Source organism: Xiphophorus couchianus, chromosome 9, assembly GCF_001444195.1.
Source record: "Xiphophorus couchianus chromosome 9, X_couchianus-1.0, whole genome shotgun sequence".
In the NCBI taxonomy this organism is placed as follows: domain Eukaryota; kingdom Metazoa; phylum Chordata; class Actinopteri; order Cyprinodontiformes; family Poeciliidae; genus Xiphophorus; species Xiphophorus couchianus.
The window spans coordinates 14,558,366-14,565,106 of NC_040236.1; positions in this window are offsets into that span (position 1 = coordinate 14,558,366).

Here is a 6,741-nt window from a genome sequence, read left to right on the forward strand (position 1 = left end):
AAGTGAGAGAAGTCATAAGTGAAAAGTAGGATTTTTTTTATTGTCAAAGTAAATGTTTTGTATTAGTGCATTATTTATGTAGCCTGAAGTACAGATTGAAACAGACACTTTGCTCATTAAAACTGAGTTAAATTTCAACAAGCGCAAACAACAAACAGTTGTTGTCAAATAGTTGTGCTTACAAAAAGAAAATAGCTTTAGGTGGGGAGCCCGATTGCAAGAACATCAAGATAAACCATCTAGTGTATATATGAACATAAATTTTTATTTGATGTAGTATTTCATGCTTTGACACAAATTCAATTCGTTCAATCACCTATAGTGAGCAATAAATGGCCCATGCAATAACTGGGTCAAAAACCTTCATAAATCATGTTAGCTAAATAGCCGTCACTAGTCCTCTTTGAGGATTTAGACATGGTGGATTTGTGTCTTTCTTTGTGCACAATGTGCATTTGCATATGACTAATGCGAACACAACAGAGGACAAGAGACTCACACGCCCGCCTGCCATCATGATCCTGGTTTTAAACTGCTGTGGGCAGGGTAACGTGTGGGTGCGCTCGTGTGGGTGCTTTTTTTGTGTGTCAAGTTTTTTTTTGTTTTTTTTTGCACACAGCCACGTTTCAGCCATGTGTGTTTGAGCAACGGAACAAAGAATCCATCTGGTCCGAGCCACTGAATGCGCCTGTGTGAGACACTCTCGCTCTCAGGTCCCTTTCTGATGCAGCCGGGAGGTGGAGTGAGAGCAGGCCGAGAGCGGAGAGGGGTCTTATTTGATATGTCCGCTCACACTGTCATGCTGGGAGCCATTGAGTTGAAGACACCACCCCCCCTGCCCCGTCTTTGCAGCCCAGCAGTATCACTCTCACCCGAGGAGATGGGCTCATTCATTTTTCCTGCCTTCACCTGCACTACATTTCGCTTCAATGTAGTGTAATTACATGTGGAACAAAGAAAGCAAAGAGACAGGCAGACTTTGGTGATAAGCTCTCAGATCAGAGAGCTTTATCCAGGGAGCAGCTGGGAAGAAGCTGGAGGAGCCGAAGCAAAGGTCACTTTGTGGGAGGATATCTGAGGGAGGAAGCTGAGATTTGGATTGGTGAACTGTCCTCCTTGCATTCCCCCTTAAATCCCCAATTCCATTAAATTTCCTTTCCTGGGATGATCAATTTCTAGAAACTGAGACGTGTTTGAATCTTGTCGTATCTAGCGCTATGACAGGACCTAGTTTATGTTATGAAACTGAACAAACGGTAGCAGGAAATTCACATTCAAAATAGTGGAAACAGGTATTTTAAGGAGATGTAAAATATTTTCATTTTAAAACATGAAATCACTTAGAGACAAGCATGTCTTCTTATGACAAAGAGAGTTTGCTCAATCAAATAATCAGCTTTAACAAGGGCTCCGCAAATCATGGAAGATTGACAAGAAGGCAGCTGTCGCCATGATATTTGCAATTTGCCAGGGAACATAAAAGGAACAGATCCGGTTGGAATTAAAAAACTTTACATTTTCATTTTGATGCAATATACATCAACCCTGAACAGAATTATCACCACAGTCAAACATGGTAGTGGCAGCATTATTCTGTGGAAACACCGACTTCAGCAGAGACAGAGGAGCTGGTCAAAGCTGATTTAGAGATGAATGTAGCATTCCAAGAGGCAAACCTTTTAGAGGTAGCGGTAGAATCTGTGGTAAGATCAAATTGCAGATGCTCTCCATGTAATTTGACTTAGCTTGAACTATTTTGCAGAATGGTCTCCAGACTGGTAAAAGTAAAGCGCAAATAACTGGCAACTGTAGTTTAAGAGAGGCAATACTACACAGGATTGGCTCAGGGAGAATGAGATTCAAATATTTTTTTGTAAATATTTTCAAAAGCCATGCATTCTCTTGTTTTCACTTCAAAGCTTTGTAAATAGGCAATTATTAGTCATGTAGTCCACAAATCTGGTCTGTTTGGAAGTGTTGAGAAGAGAATCAGAGTTAAAAGAAAATCGTAGAAAATCCAATTTGCACTTTGCTATAAGCCATGCGATGCACTCAGCACCTGTGAAATAAGACGTTCTGCTTAAGTTAATACTGCATTTCTGGCAGACATGCAAAATGAATTAAAATATAAGCGATGGAAAAACAGCACTGTAACTTTCAGTGCCATCAGCACTGCAAAAACACTGTGGTGGGATTATTATGCTGAGTGGACGCTTTTCATTAGCAGCGACAGGAAAGCTGTTGAGAAGATTAATGGAGCTAAATACAAACGCCACACTTTTCCAATGTTTAATCGCAAATAATTAGAAAAACGTGTCCGTTTCCGACTGCTGGCACAATTATGTTGATCTTGAGACAAAAATATTACACTTTGTTAATGTATTTTCAGTGTTTTGTTGAGTCTCAATCATATTATCCTTCATCGCATAAATAATGAATTCTGACTGTCAGCTAAGCTAACAGATAGGTGGCAGAAGTGCATAGGCGATCTTTTACAAACTCTTCCCCCACTCTGATCCCCCGAAAAACAGCAGCTGCTTTTCTCTCCAACCCCTCTCTGATTGCAGCTCTCTGGCAGGGGCCTGACGGCATGCGCACACCTGCTCACTCTGACCTCCAATCTATCTCCTCCACGCCTGCCTGCCACAACTGTAGGGATTATCATGTCTGGGTACGGCGGGGGGATGAAAGAGGGGGGAAGGACGGCAGCCTCCAATCTGACACGTATGTTTGGGCCCTCACTTGTGGCGTTGAAAGTGTGTGCACAGCTGGCTAATTCCCTGTATCTGAGCCTGCAAACAGCCTGGAGGCCTACATGCACAGTGTGAAGAAAAGGAGCAGCTGGAGGTGGTGGGGACAACCGTGAATAAAGTTACATTGATTTTTGAGGACTTTTTTAAATTTTCTGGCAACTTTCAACTGGTTTAATTCGTGGTTTCCAAATCATGAAGTTTGACTCAAAACAGTTGAAAGAAAAAAAAAAATCTCACCTGGTTTTCATAGGCACATTTTCTTTTAACGCCCACCACTTCTGTTGGCTGGTGTCCAATAGGCAGCAATGCTTTTACAGTATACTCATAAATACTCAATATTTACCATTTCGATCTCTTACATATAAAACAAAGTAATTTTTTCTAGGAAAAAATAGCATTCTATTGTACACAGTTGTTGCAACCAGAAGTGGAGAGATAGTTTTGTGCCTTTAATTTATATAGAGGTATTAGCAAAAATATTTTGTTAAAATAAAGTACAAGGAATCAGGATTTACAGATCAGGAAGTCATGTTCTCTTAGGCTATAAACAATAAATATCTTACCTTAAGTGTGACAAACACACAAAAATAAGGGAATCAGGAACGGGCAAGCACTTTTTCAAATTATGTAGCTACAGATATAAATGTCTTTATTTTAGTTTTTGCTGCACATTTGAGTCATGAATCTTTCCTGGTTTCATAAAACGCTGTATTGCTCTGTGGCAATCACAGGTGTTCATTCCTCCAATCTTATCTGGTGGATTAACAGCTGCCGCCAAATCTGTCATCCCAACACCCATTCCGACTCTGATGTGACAGACAATGAAACACACATGGGAGGGGACAAACTTCCCAATATAAACCCAGAGACTCTTTGGATAAGTTTAAAACAGTCAATGCAATTTGTTAAAACACGGAAATAAACAGAAAAAAAACCCCACAGTAAATGTTGTAATATGATGTAAATTAGCTGAAAGAAAAACTCAAACGCAGTCAGAAGCTAAGAGCTAGACAAAAGCCAGAAGAATACAAGCGTATACTTGTTTGATTTTTACATGCTGCCTTGCTGCTGTCGTTATTATTCATATTCATCCCCAGGGAGGCTTGTATGAAAAATGGGACTGTATCAGCCCCCACCCTGTATGTCACCGTCTCACTCTTCCTCTCTCACACACACGCCAACACACACACTAGTTTGGAGTCTTGTTGAGGAAGTAAAGCCCGGGTGCTCCTCCCTTCTCTCCCTCATCTAGCTGGCTGCCACCCCCCTTTTTTTTCCCTTCTTCAGTTTTTCTCCCCAACAAAGAGTGATCCAGCTCCTCTCCTTTCCGTCACGCGGGTAATCAGCCTCTGCTATTTCATTTGGCTCAGTAATGAAAGCAATCCCAGTGCTTTTCACAGCAGCGCAGCCCAAATAATGAGTGCTGGCTTACACTGCCTCCTCCTCCTTCTCAGCCACACCTCACCCCCCAGTCCTCACCCTCTTCCTCCCAACCCTGCTGTTAATGGATGAAGAGAAGCAAATGTGTGACTCTGTGTGTGTGTGTCGGTGCACGGGTATGTGAATCGCACAATCTTGCCAAGTCCTTTGTGCCTCTTTTTTCCCTCATTGGGTTGTAAAGGAGTCTGTTGTGTCAAATTTGATCAGCAAAGCTCTTAAACAATTTGAAAATTGTTAAACTTAAAAAGTCAAACATGTTTTCCTGCGTTAGTAGCTTGTGACCTGATTATAGTGGTGTGTGCTGAAAACATGCAGACTACATGTCAATAAATTAACTTTGTTTTCCTGGCAATATTAGAGCGTGGTTTGAAAATCTTTAGTTCTTTCAAAGTATAAAGTATAAAGTCAAAGTTTTTTAGCTAAACAAATCACAGAAAAACTCAATATTACATGGTTGTCCTGGGTTCACTTTTAAGTCTCGGGTCATTTGGTCCAAGTCTTCCAGTTCCTGTCCAAAACCATGATGATCTTTACATACTTTCGTGTTCAAAATTAGACGTTTTGAACCAATCAGTTTTTGATTAATCTTTCAGTATTGCAAGAAATTGACTGTACCATTAAGTGTGGTAGAGTAATAGAAAGTCACTGTGCCATGTTTGCTGCTAATTCCATGTAATTAAGTCATTCATTACTAGAGGTATGTTCAAAGTAATATTAGTGAAATCATTCATTATGTGAAAAATCAGGTGTTAAACAGATGATCCTCATAGGAGGAAAAAGGCAGCAGATGTTGTGCATGCTGATTATAGTGCAATCTTCTCTGAAAATACCAGTAAAGTTGGTTCTTTCATAAATTGCTCAGGGGGAGTGGTGTTGTTTTAGTAAAAAGTATGATTCAAGAGGGGAAATATAAAGAAGTGCAGAAGGCTGCTTAGCTGAAATGATGTGGAAAAAAAGCCAATGATCAGCTGCTCAGGCATTATGATACAGGAATGCTTTGCACACTATAATGTCAAGCCTGAAATGTTTGATTAAATCAAAATACTAAAAGAGGTCATGTTGCTTTATGCTGAAGAGAAAAATATGGATATTTTAACAAGTGAGCACCATGCTGGTTTCAGACCAACTAGATCAAGGGTGTCAAACTCCAGTCCTCAAGGACCGCTGTCCTGCAGGTTTTAGATGTGCCACAGGTAGGAAACACTGGAATGAAATGGCTTAATTACCTCCTCCTTGTGTAGATAAGTTCTCCAGAGCCTTGCTAATGACCTAATTATTCTATTTAGGTGTGGTGCAGCAGAGGCTCATCTAAACGTTGCAGGACACCGGCCCTAGAGGGCTGGAGTTTGACACCTGTGAACTAGATCATTGTTTTGGAGTGCCCAGGCCAAACCCAGGACCTCAACCTAATGCAGTGTTTCTCAATTCCGGTCCTGAATAGAGACACACCTAAAACATGCAGAGCAGGGGGGCCTGAGGACTGGAATTGAGAAGCACTGACCTAATGGGAAACTATCTTGGAAACTATCAAGGACGTTGTCCTTGCCCTTTCCAAGGCAAAACTAAGAAATTCAGCAGAATTGTGGAATGCCAGATTGGTTGACTCCAAACAAAGATGTGAAGCAGTTCTCAGAAACACTGATTATATTACTCAGTAAGCCAAACTATTAGTGATTCACAAGAAAGTTAATTCTTCACACATTTGTGACTTTACCCTGCTCACATTTTACCTTGTGCAGCAAAAATGCAGACAATTCTACTTACTTTTCCTTTTTCTCAAATTTCTCTACAGTGCCGATTTTTTTCTTCATGGTCTGATTGGCAATCAAATTATCCTTTGTATGTTTTTTGGGGAAAAAAAAGCTATCTGAAGAATTTTGAGCATAACTCACACTGGTATTTTGAATACAGCTGTATATAGATTTACTATCTTGGAGCATATTTTAGTGAATATTGAAAGACACTCACTCCAAGTAATTCAAATAAACTCAAACTTCTCCAATTGCTTATCCCTTTTCTTACACCAAGCCTGAATTTTAGCAAAAGACAATGTATAACAAACTTTCTTAAAATATTGCTTTTGTTTTAAAGAACACCTTTGAGAACTCATTTTACAAGTAGACGACAGCAGTCACAGAAATATTACTTCATAGGCAACAATCTGAAACTACAGTATGGCAAATATTTGTAGTCATTTATTATCATTAACCTTTCTTCATAGTCTGTGGAATTCATCTCAGAAATGATGCTGTGCTTCATCGGGCATTGGCAATGTCTCTCAGAATGAATTATAGCACCTGAGCAAAGATAAAGCAGAGTTTGATTAAGCATTCTCCCCAAAATGCTGTAGTTTGTGTTTCATTTAAAGCTTGATGGAAACATAGCCAGTTAAGAGAGGGACAGATGTGGTGTAATCCCTAAACATCTGCTCCACTGTTTTGGATAATTTTAACAGAGAAAATGAGAGTGGCTGTCTGAAAACTGTGCCTCTAACCCTCTGGATACACACACCACAAACAGTTTTAAATTGCCTCAGCATTTTGCCACC